The sequence below is a fragment of the Carettochelys insculpta genome, chromosome 15 (assembly GCF_033958435.1).
Source record: "Carettochelys insculpta isolate YL-2023 chromosome 15, ASM3395843v1, whole genome shotgun sequence".
NCBI classification, from domain to species: Eukaryota; Metazoa; Chordata; order Testudines; family Carettochelyidae; genus Carettochelys; species Carettochelys insculpta.
The window spans coordinates 22,028,379-22,040,793 of NC_134151.1; the positions used below are offsets into that span (position 1 = coordinate 22,028,379).

At 41.7% G+C, this 12,415-nt stretch overlaps 1 protein-coding gene across 5 annotated transcripts in view; it reads right to left on the reverse strand.

The window, feature by feature from the left end:
- ARHGAP26 (Rho GTPase activating protein 26) overlaps nt 1–12,415 on the reverse strand; it is a 544,666-nt gene that overhangs the window by 504,948 nt on the left and 27,303 nt on the right. For 4 of the 5 annotated variants that reach the window (XM_075009641.1, XM_075009639.1, XM_075009640.1 and 1 more), the window contains exon 2: nt 11,877–11,908. The exons of the other annotated variant lie outside the window; for it this stretch is intronic. The gene's annotated coding sequence lies outside the window, so the exon portion shown is untranslated. The remainder of the gene's footprint in view (nt 1–11,876; nt 11,909–12,415) is intronic. 5 annotated transcript variants of the gene reach the window in all.

Consider the following 12,415-nt stretch of genomic DNA (forward strand, 5'->3'; position numbering starts at 1 on the left):
GACTAGTGGCTAGAAAAACTATGTGGGACTACAGGAAACTTGGCCACACCCATGATAAGTGGTCATCCAGTTAACTAAAATCATGCCAGATTACATATGTTGTCAGATGTTAGAGCTCCAAATGAGAGAGGTTCAACCTGTAGTTAACACTTTATGATTTGTAGGATTTCGTTCAGCAATCTATGTAAGTATGGGCTTAAGTCCTACTAATGTCCCATGAAGTAGATGAGATGCGAATCTGGGCCATAAACCTGACATCAGTAGGAATTTAGAAAGCAGATCATGAATTATGGATCAATTCATTACTATCTGCAGACATGTCAATAACTGGGACAATGTTTCATGTTGTCTAATGCAATGTTAAGCATGATTTAGCACGTAACATGAAAAGGGACAAGTTGTATTTAAAAACATGTGAGGTAGCTGTGATTAACCTTGGGATACTAAAAAACCAGGGGTGCTATTCAAACCTGTTCCTTTTCATTTTATTTAGTAAAGGGTTCCACAAGTCCATCAAGTGTCCTCCTGATTAGAATAGAGAATGCCAAATTTTATCAATTAAATTAAATTAAATTAGGGCATTTAGCATAGACAAATATTGCAAAAGAATCCCCACTCTTTCCATAGGTCAATGTTTTCCCAGTAATGCAGGGACAGAGGCACTAGGTGGCAAAAAAGGCCAACAGGTCCCCATTAGTCACTCTTTGGAAATAAGTACTCACATTTCTAAACTGCATTGAAGTCTCAGAAATGGAAAAGGCATTAAAAGTTAAAATACCAGTAACTGAATAAATATAACTTGAACTACAAATTTGCAACTCAATTTGCAGTTGTTTATTTTCATCCTTTATTACGCTACAATCCAAAAATGGTCCGTATTCCACATGAGAAATAGCTGCAGGGCAAGAGCAACAAGACTTTTCTTTCTTTCTTTCTTTCCTGGGCAATTATTAGGCAACATCACACTCTAATGGGCAAAATAAATCTGACTCCCTCATATCACTGCATAAATTGACATTGAGAAGGGGCGAAGGATAATTGTTAGTTAACCACGAGCAAATCAAAAACCCCATCAAATTTTGTGTTGATGCCTGCAGTTGTCAGTGATTTCTGTACAATCCTTCCTTTCTAGTTATGCTTTTTCAGATGCAAAGAGCTCAAAACATTTCACAATTTACGTAAAGACAGTTTTGATTTTTCCAACAGTTATATGGCTATGAAAGCACAGCACAGCAGGGTTAGGATGTGTTTATTCACTGTCTGAGTTCCTTATCAGAGCCATCAGCAATAAACAAGAGGAAGTAGTCTCATTTGTTTTGGGAGCTGTCACTGCCACAAGGGTATTCTCAATTTACCATAAATATTGATTAGCAAAACGGTTTATGTAAACTAACAAAACATTAAATGAACTGAAATTGTCATTATAACTTTAAGCAGACAAAGAGAGTAAGGAGCATACATGCTTCTTTCACACATTTTCATCTGAAAAGTCAGAAAATGTGTCTTTAACTAACTGACTATTTAAACACCTCACATATGAAATATAGATGATTTATTATATAGATTCATCTTAATTCTGTTTATCATATGTATTGCTGACCAAATCAGTTAGACAAAAGGAAAAGAAACATAATATACTAAAAATAAAAGAAGTTACAAATGTCTTTAAACAGCCTTATAACCATCATCACCTAGATCCCAGTAACTCTAGGCTCAGATTTTGTTATCAATGCAAAATTGAGCTCAGATAACTTTTCATGATGCTTAGGTGAATTCTAAGTGAACCCAGGCCAACTTTTAGTTGAGATAGAGATGGGTCTAAAGTGCAATGCTAGCATCTGAATCTAAACTTTCCCAGAGTTTTGGGCATTTGGTTCTGTCCAGTTATAACCAGGGGTCAGTTACAAAGTTTGCTTTGAGATACAACTCACCTAAGTTTTGGAGGTATTCAGATCTGGGCTTCCATTTCAAGCCAGTATCTAGTAATGGCCAGATGGAATGTTAATCCATAATGGGTTTGTCTATACTTACTACCAGGTTTACATGATGAAGGTTGATCTCCGGGGTTTGATTTAGTGGGTCTAGTATGGACCCACTAAATCAAATGCTGAGGGTGCCCCCTTCAACCCTCCACACAGTCAATGAATTTCTCCCATTGACTGCCTGTTAGGACAGTGGAGAAATTCAACCTGATATGTTGACTCCCACTACACTCTTCTCATAGCTGGAGTTGCATATGTTAACTTTCTCCCCTACTATTGACCTGGCTTGAGATACAACAGGCTTCCATTCAAACCTAGTTTGTTTAGCAAATACTAAGGCCAGGTCTACACTAGACCTAAAAGTCGATTTCAGATACGCAATTTTAGCAATGGCAATTGCGTAGCTAGAATTGACATATTAGAAATAGACTTTTGTGATTGTCTTCACTGAGGAAGGTTGATGGGAGCATTTCTCTTGTTGACCCCCCTTACTCCCTGCAATAGCTGCTGACCCCAGATTGATCGATTTCATCCATCTCTACCAGACATGTAAAACTGAACTCCAGAAGATCAACCCTGACTGGGTCAATCTTTATGGAAGTGTACACAAGCCCTAGGTCTTGCAACCAAAATAAGAAGTGCTTCACAGCAAATTCCCCATGTGCAGAGAGAAGTAATGATATGAGGAGATTATGGATCCTACAGAGAACAGCTGTAGCCGAGTCAAGAAGAAAAAGAATCCAGAACTCCAGATTCCTAGGACAGTACATTTCTTTAGACATAAGGCCACTCTTACGCTCATTAATTTTAATAGCTGTGTGTTGTTTTACTTCAAATATGGGACCTAAAACACTTATTTTGCTTCTTATTTTGAGCAGAGAGTGTAAAATATACAAACGCAGAAGGTATAAAAAGCACACACAAATACAAATTGCAGGGGGTGGGGGGAGAGAGGGAGAGAAGGGCAGCAATGTGTATATCACTACAATATTTCTACTACAGCAGCCGTCCCAGTTACACACAAGAAACCATTTTCTTATTGTGTTTTCCTGTCCAATGGGTCTTTCCCCCCCTCCTGTGGGTCATTATTGAAGTTAAATTAAAACAGCACTTTCTGGCAGGTGCTGAGCCCAGATCTATTGGGATCCCTGAATTCCTGCCAATTTAAATTGCAGTTGTGGGTGCTCAGTACCTGCACGCAGCTCTCCTGGGTAAGACCTTAGCAAAAAAGGAAACACAAAAATGTCAACAGATAATCAACATTTTATTTTAGCCTGTGGTTATATGGTTTGTTGGATTTAAAAAAAAATGTGGCCCTGGTAAAGTTCCTGCATAAAGAGAAAAGCAAACAGCTGAAAAACTCTCCTTGTCCTTTGATCCTCTCTGCGGAGAGTTAACCATGAAGTGTTTGTTAAAATGCTAATCCGATTTAAAGCTGCTTCTGAATGAGTTAGAAGAGGAAGTGCCAGCTACTGATCTCCTGTCCAGCAGTGTTTTTGAAGTCATGTCACTCTAGTTTAAAAAAAAAAAAAAGACACAGGTATTCTATTCACACATGGTCACTGCTTAGAGCAGACCAGAGAACAATCATCCCTCCGGTAAAGTTTGTTCAAAACGGAGGGCCAATGCATTTTTTCCCCTTTTCCAGCAGGGTCCTTTTCCCGCTGAGGAGGTAACAATGAACCCAACAGTATCAAATGGACAAGCTGAACTCCTCCAATTCCTGCTCTGAGCAAGAGATTTGGCTTGACCTGACAGTCTCCCTGATAATAAATGAATGGACTGACTCTTGGGTGCTGAAGCCCAATAACTTTGCTCTTCTACCTGTGCTCTCCATCTGATTGAATCTTATTTCTCTTAATTAAATCAGGCCACTGAAGGCACAAGTCATTCTAATTCTCTCATTGGGAGAAATGGGAGAGTTTTCCTTTGGATCCTCCTGAGTAACACCACCCCACCTTTCTTCTTTTCAGCTCCTTGCCAAAATGATGAAGTGAAAAAGATCAACAGCTCCATAGAGGTGCCGTACATGGACGTAAAATTAAGGCACATTCCCAGGAATTCCATTTCTTAATTCTTGCAGCCTTCTAAGAACAATAAAATATTATCTGCATTGCTAAATAACTGGCCCACTAGTATTAGCACTGGTAAATTAGATTGTAGATACCAGCTTCAGTCCCAAACACCCAAATTCTCAGCTACAGTAAACAAGGAAGAAAAGATTTAACAGGCAAGAACTGCAAAAGTTTTCAGAGCAAAGCAGCCAGCCACCAGTCAGAAATGGACAATAACGTAAAACTAGCAAAGGGGTAGAAAATCCAGCTATTCCTTTACTACGGTCAACAAGTCTACCTCTATATGTTGATCTTGGTGCATGAACTTAGCTATACATATGTATTGGGTCACAGCAATAACGGCACAGAGAAGACTAAAATCTTTAAGGAGCATATTTCATAAAATGATGAGGAGTCCAATGGAGACTTAAAGACAAACAGATTTGAGCATAAGCTTTTGTGGACAAAACCTCACTCTCTGCATTTTACAAAGTGGGATTTTGTCTATGAATGCTTATGCCCAAATAAATCTATTGGACTTTAAGGTGCCACAGGGCTCCTGGTTATTTTTGCAGCTACAGACTAACACCACTACCCCTTTGATGTATTCCACAGAGTAGCTGTAGCAGATTAAAAATATACACAATATAGTACCTTGCCAAGTACAATGCCTTATGTAAAAGGAGTAAAAATATGCTTCACAAATAACCAGTAGCCCTGTAGTACCTTAAAGACTAACAAATGTATTAGGTTTCATGGGTGAGACCCACTTCTTCAGGTTTTACCCACAAAAGTCCATTACCTTATACATTTGTTAGGGTATTTCTACACAGCAAAGTAATTTTGAAATAACCGCCATTGTTTTGAAATAACTTTGCAAGCCTCTACACAACACAACTGCTATTTCAAAATAATTTCAAAATAGTGGTCAGCTTATTTCAAAATCAGTAAACCTCATTGTATGAGGAACAGCACCTACTGCGAAACACCTATTTCGAAACAGGGTCTATGTAGACGGAGAATAGAGCCGATTTCAAAATGAGCCATAAGTGCACCCGTTTTGAAATAGGCTCTATTGTGTGTAGATGCTGTATTTCAAAACAGCTGAGCGCTACTCTGAAATCCATTCTGTGTAGCTCTTCCAGAATAGCTGATTTCAAAGTAACACTTCTGTGTAGACATAGCCTTAGTCTTTAAGATGCCACAGGACTCCTTCATATGTGGAACTACAGACTAACACAGCTACCCTCTGAAACTAAGACTATCCTTGTAATTTAGTTTTGAAATTCAAGGTGTATTGTTTTCTCCCAAACACTTTGTGCTGCCTTCATTTACCCTGTCTAAGTGTTAGCAGAAGGGGGTGACACTTTGAAGTAATGCTTCATGGCAGGAAGGACTGAAATTAGCCAATTCACACCTACTGTCCTAGAAGCTTTACTTCCTCAGGAGCACACTGCTAGAAACAGCTGTGATCAAATTATAGTTTGCAGATCTTCTTTTCCTAGTTGGTGAAGGAAACAAATGTGACCTTAACAAAACAAGATAGCACATCTGGTGGCAGGCCTGTGTAACTTTGTCCTCACCCACAACTGTTTCTGATTTGGGGACAATTTATACCTCCAGCTCAGCAGCATTGCTACAGGACCCACAGTATGCTAACGATTTTATAGCTGACTTAGAACAATGTTTCCTCAGTTCCTATCCCTACATTGATGATCTCTTTATCATTTGGATCCAAGCTAAAGAGACCCCAAGAACGCCACAGAGCTTTCAACAACCTGCACCCCACCACCAGTCCCAGCCTTGACCATTCCACACAAGAAATCCATTTTGTGGACATCACACTACAAATCACCGATGGCAAATCAATCCCACTCTCTATTGCAAACCCACTAACCACGACTCTTATCTACATGCCTCCAGCTTCCATTCAGGGCACATCACACAATCCATTGTTTATAGTGACGATGTGCCGACCTACTCCGGGTCCCGTGGGTGCGCGTGGGGTGTGATACAGCGGGGGGAGTCGGGTGGCCCAGGACCAACCACCCCACCTTTATAGCAGCCTGATATAGTGTAGCAACAATATGTGATTTAGTGTATTTACTTTAAAACCTAGGTTTCCACAGTATTATGAGTACCAGAAACAATAACACTCCGATTGTGAACACCACAATGCCCTGTGGCTGTTCTAAGTCCCAATAATTCTCTATACAGACCCAGCTAGACCAGCTAGTGGTATTTACCAATAGTGATTTATTCATTTATTTGTAACTACAATTACTTAACACTTGTTATATATATATATATAGATAGTTATTTATTTGGCATAAGCTAAATACTAGGTTACATATAACTATATATAATTACATGTGACTTACCAATAACATCCAATGCTCCCACATCTCACCAATAACTACGTTACAGCGGCCCTTCAAGTCAGAGATACGGCTTGGTTGGGACCTTTCGTGGTGGTGACGTCCGGGTGATCAGGCCGGGGTCTGCTGTCTGGACTGGAAGTTGCTAGCCTCCGCCTTGTGTCCAGGAGCCCACCCCCTTATTCCTGCTAAATCACCTTTTATATTGTTTCTTACTTGGGGGTTCGATACCTGGCCAATTAAAGCGTTTGTTACCTAATTTGGGCTTTCTATTCTCCCGGCCTGTTAGAACATGTTACAAGATTTCCTCTGTCCTTGGTCTTTTTCTGAACCTCCCCTGAGACCCTCTGATGTTGTACAACCAAGATGTTCTCTTTGGGGGGCTTCCAGCTACTAGCCCCAGCTGTTCTCTTTGGGGGCTTACTATCTGCTTGTCAGGATGTTCTCTTTGGGGACTCTCCAACTACTTGTCAACTTTCTGATTTCTTTCTCCTGGCCTGACTTCAGACCTTCCCGCCGCTGTATGATAGCATTCCAAGATGGAGTGTATGGTCATTCTGCCTTGCGAGTGAGGCCCGGCCACCAGGTGCTCGTGCTCCCACATATAGCAGGGCTTTCTTCTGGAGGGATGTACCAGAATGGTGTTTTGCCACCTTTTTTCTTGTGAATCCAGATCACAGAGCCAGCAACACTGCCATTTTGGAAGCCAGCTGGGCAGCTCTGAGCTACAGGTGACTCTTTAAGGAGCCATCTGTGGCTCCCACCACAGCTGCTGCTCCCTCCTCTGGCTCCCTGCCTGCTGTGCTGAAAGAGTAGAACTCGATTTAATGGGTTTGATGGCTGGCAGGAAGGATCTAACCATTAAACCAATTAAATTGAATCCTATTATTTCAGTGCAGCAGGGAGCTGCCCCTGCCGCGCTGTACGCGGGGGGGAGTAGGAGGGCTGGGGGAGCTGCACAGCTGCAGTGAAAAGACGACAGAGGCCTGGCAAAGGAGCAGCTGGGAGGGTGGCAGCATGCAGAGCTCCTGGGTAAGTGAGAGAATCCTGGGGTAGGGGAGTGGTTTGGGGCCACAAGGGGTTAAGCCTGGGGGAGGTTGTTTGGGGCTGAGAGGGGTATAAGCCTGGTAGTTGAGGGGGCATTTGGGGTTAAGCCTGGAGGTGGGAAGGGGGGTGGGGTGAATGAGACTTGAGTTCCGGTACCTTTTTTTCTAGAAAAAAGCACTGGTTTATAGTTAACCCTTAGACACAACTGCATCTGCTCCAATCCTACTGACAGAGACCAAAAACTCCAAAAGCTCTCTCAGGCATTTGTAATACTGAATTACCCCCCCAGGAGAACTAAAATAACAGGTTGACAAGACCAGATGAATACCCAGAAACCAGCTACTTTTAGACAGGCCCAAGAAGGTTAATAACAGACCCCCACTTGTCATCACCTATGGCCTCCAGCTCAACCCCCTGCAGCACATTATCAAAGAGCTACAACCTATACTAGAACATGATTCTGCACTCTCACTGGCCCTGTTCTTTCATGCAGACAGCCACCTAACCTCAGGAAAATTCTCACTAGCAACCACAGGCCACATCACAGAAATTCTAATCCTGGAATTTTTCCTTGCAACAAACCCTGTTGCAAACACTGTCCACATATTTGCACTGGAGACACCATCACTGGACCTAACTGCGTCCGTTATACTATCAGGGACTCATATTCCTGCACTTTCTCCAATGTGTTATGCCATCATGTACCAGCAATGCCCCTCTGCTATGTATATTGGACAAACTGGACAATCACTTCCCCAGAGAAAGAATGGACACTAATGAAACCTCAGGAAACTGAATACAGGAGGCCCCCAACTCATGGGGTTTCAACTTAACATACTTCTTGCAATAACACGAGTCAAAATTATGAGTGGCAGAGAGCTGGGAACCAGGCAGCAGCCTGCCTCCCCAGTCCCTCTGCTTGTGGGAGCTGGCAAAGTTTCCTAGCACCCAGGAGTGGCAGGGAGCCCAGAGCCAGCTGAGGCAGTGCTGGTCAGTTTCCCAGCTCCTGCAAGTGGCAGGGAGCCAGGAAACTGACCAGCGCTGCTTTTCCAATACAGCATAGTCTATGGGTTAGGGAATGTGAAAGAAAATCAAAAGCCACATACTCTACTCCTGGCTCTGCCCCAGACTTTTTAGACCAGTGTTTCTTCAGCTTTCTGAGACCCTAAAAAACTTCAAACAATATTTTTTATGCAGAACACCTATGAACATTTTCTTCAAAAAAACTGTCCGACAAAAAAAAAAAAAACCACAACCCCAAACAACATATACAGCAAAAACAAAATAAAGTAATTTAATCAGGTATCATAACAATGAAATAGTAACATTGTATCTGTGAATTGTACACCGACAGCATTCTGTGGAACATAGTTTAAGAAAAACTGTTCTAGACAAAGTTGCAGAACCACTTTGTGCCTCAGTATTGCCATCTGAAAACTGGTAACCACAGTGTACTCTAGCTGGATTAGATCAAGCACTCTGCTGCATCATTCTGAGACTGAAAAATGGTAGTGTTCAGCTCCCATTTGTATGGCAAAGCAGTGGAAATCGCTAAATGAAAAGCATCCTAGAGGCACAAGGAGCAGCTGGGCTTGACAAAAGGGAACTCCCTGTAAAAGAGCATTGCCAATCTTTCTTGGCTATATTCCTGGGAGGTTTCATCACACGACCCTCTTTAATTTGAAGATTGATCTTTAAATCCTGGAGACTCCAGGATGATCCTGTCAGATTGGCAAACAAGCCAATCCACACCTGAAGCATGTGTGTCCAGCCATTAACACTTGTACTGAAACACTAATTACTGTACACTCTTTCGTATCCAGCAACCCCGGGACCAGGAGGTTGGCAGATATGCAAATATTCTGGTTTATCGAGAGTAGCTGGGGGGAGGCACAGCCAGGAGTCAGTGCTCCCCCATAAGAAAGTTCAGCTCCTCCTGCCCCCACCCCCCAGCACCAGCTCCCCCACCTTTAACTTTTGGTGGGGACAACAGGAGCTGCTGGCAGGGCTTTCACATGGCCACGCGGTGGAGGGAGCTGCTGGCGGGCTCAGGGATTGGCATGGGCGAGCCGCTAGGGAGGCTCAGGAATTGCCACATGGTACTGGGAATTGCTGGTGGGACTCAGGGGTTGCCGAGCAGCATGGGGAGCCTCTGACTGCTGCCCTGCAGCCAACCCTCTGCCCGGACAACAGGGATCTGTGAGCACCCCAGCGGGTGCTGGGAGGAGCAGCCACAGCACAGGGTGACTCGCCTGGCAGCTCCCAGCAGAGAGCTGCCAATAAACCCACTCAGCCTGGGAGAGCTCGTGCAGCACCTGGAACTGTCTGGAAAAAAAAAGCCGCATCATGGCTGAAGGTTTGCTGCGTTATGCCGGTGATCTGAGCATTCCGGTTGATCAAATACCAGACAAACAAGAGTTTAACGTAGTTTATTGTTAGAATGACAAAGTTGCACATCTATGCACAGTGAATACAAATATAAAATTACCATTAAGTATAAGGACCACATTTGGAGAAGAAACGCAAGGTCAAGGCACCACTGTCAAAACAGGACAAATTTGGGGCCAGAATAACTTTGAGTTCCTTTTAATGGTAGATTTTATTTTGATTTGGATTTTTTGAGAACTAAGTGAGAAGGAATAAGATCCCTGTGGATTTTTTAATCCTACAACACTGCAACACAAATGAGCATCTGAAACAGATTTGCTGCCACACAGTATAATGTGTGTACTGGGACTAAACTCATAATAAAGCTTTTTTGATAGCCCACATTACATCACCCCAGCTTTTGGCATTTGAAACCCAAATCTTACATTAATCCCTCTCAATATCACAGTTCTTTACAACATTAACCATACTCTGCATCCGCAGGATGGAGGATATAATGTGAGAGCACGGAGGAAAGGACAGGATACAACGTATAAGTCCAAAAAGCGGTATCAAAACAATTCAGAATTTAGAGAAGTATCAGAGAGGTAGCCGTGTTAGTCTGTAGCTTCGAGAACAACAAGAAGTCTTGTGGCACCTTATAGACTAACAGATATTTTGAAGCATAAGCTTCCATCGGCAAAGACCTGCTTCATCAGATGCATGACTCATGCATCTGATGAAGCGGGTCTTTGCCCAAGAAAGCTTATGCTCCAAAATATCTGTTAGTCTATAAGGTGCCACAAGACTTCTTGTTGTTCCAGAATTTAGAGAGTTTTCCCAGGCAGTCTCAAGGTGATCAAAGGCTAACAATGACTTACCTAAATCCCCTGTCTTTTCAATATAATCCCCCCTCCCCCCACTATTTCTGTCTATTTCAGTACTCCATCTGTATAATTTAGCCACAAGACTTAACAGTGCAGAGCTAAAGGATTAAACACATACCACTTGAAAATGTCCACATTAATGTGTTACTGGAAGTGACTTGAAAAACTACATAAAACTGGGTGACTTTTACACACGCACACAGATTGCAAGTTTCAAAAACAAACAGGAAACTTCAATGTCCACTTGCACTAGCTTATTTTTATACCATATATTATCTGAAATCCTGAACTAAGCAACTTACTTGATTTCTGTGCTACCCAGTGTGACTCTTCTCTTCAGCTCAGAATCCCTGTTGCATTTGTACATGTGGATCTCGCTCATGTCTGAACAATTGTTTTAAAATGCAATTTAACTAGGTGGCGTTGAAGTGGTTCTAATAAACAAAATTGGGTAAATAAATGCTTTGTAATAATTTGAGGCCCAAATTAAGGCTCAGGCCTCCATTTCTGCTAAAAGCTGTACACATATAAGGATGATCATCGCCTTCAGGCGTGTGCAAAGGAATCCACACAAGAGCTTTCAGCTGTTTCGACCTGAATTTCACATCTGACTGTCACCTCTGTAATAGGACAAACCAAAATTCTGACCCAGACCCCTATGCTCATTGGGCAAGTCTGGAAGAGGAGTGGAACTCTGCACTTCAGACATCTGAAGGCTTGTGTAATTATTTCTTGACTATACAATTTATAAAAGGGCTCCTGCAGGCACAGTTTTCCAATGAAAACCAAAAGCCTACGCACGGTGAGATTAAACACATTGCTAGCATTCTAGAACAGTGTTTTTGGCTAAAAGGGATAAGCATTGTTTTTGTCTTAAATCTTTGTTATTAATCCCTGCTACAGAGTGGCTGAAAGAGATTAGGGGATAATCTAGCAAACACAAAGTCAGCATGACTACTCATATGAATAAAGCTACCAAGTGCTTACTGGGGAGTTCTAGCTTGTAGCAAGCACAGTTCTGGGGAGAAGATTTTTTTCTTGAAAGCAGGGTTCCTGTGGAAAATAAAAAAAGTTCCTGTTTACAATGACCACAGAAGCCAATGCATTTGTGATCCCAATGTGAATTAGGTCTAGAGATCCGTCATACCATGAAATACTCACATGCATTTGAAATTAATGAAGTCAGGAGGAAGCTGTGAAAAGAAAAAACAAAGTCTTCATATATGTGCAATTTGCTTTCTAAAAAGCAAAATGACTTGTCCTTGAAAGAAATTGTTTTTATTAAAAAAAGCAATCTCCTTTCAGCAAACATTACAACACACATGCACCTCTGTGCAAGTCAAAACTCTCTGCTTTGCATCACACACATTGTTTTTAAATTAGATCTCCTTCTTCCGAGATGGAAAAAAAACACGCAGCATTTATATATAAATATTATTACATTCCTTAAAAGTCAGAAAACAGAGTGTACTCCCTGACATGCTAAGAATTCCTTGTTGCAAAAAATTTTTAAATAAACGTAAAAATCTATGTTTATACAATAATTCTGCTGTCACATACAATGATCTGTTTACACTAATTTGGGGTCAATCAGCTATAGAATAAACATTTGATTAAAAAATTAAACGCAAAGGCACCTAAAGAGATCAGTTCTGCTGCAGCTGTTGCTTGAATTCTTCAATATTACACATGAACGTAAC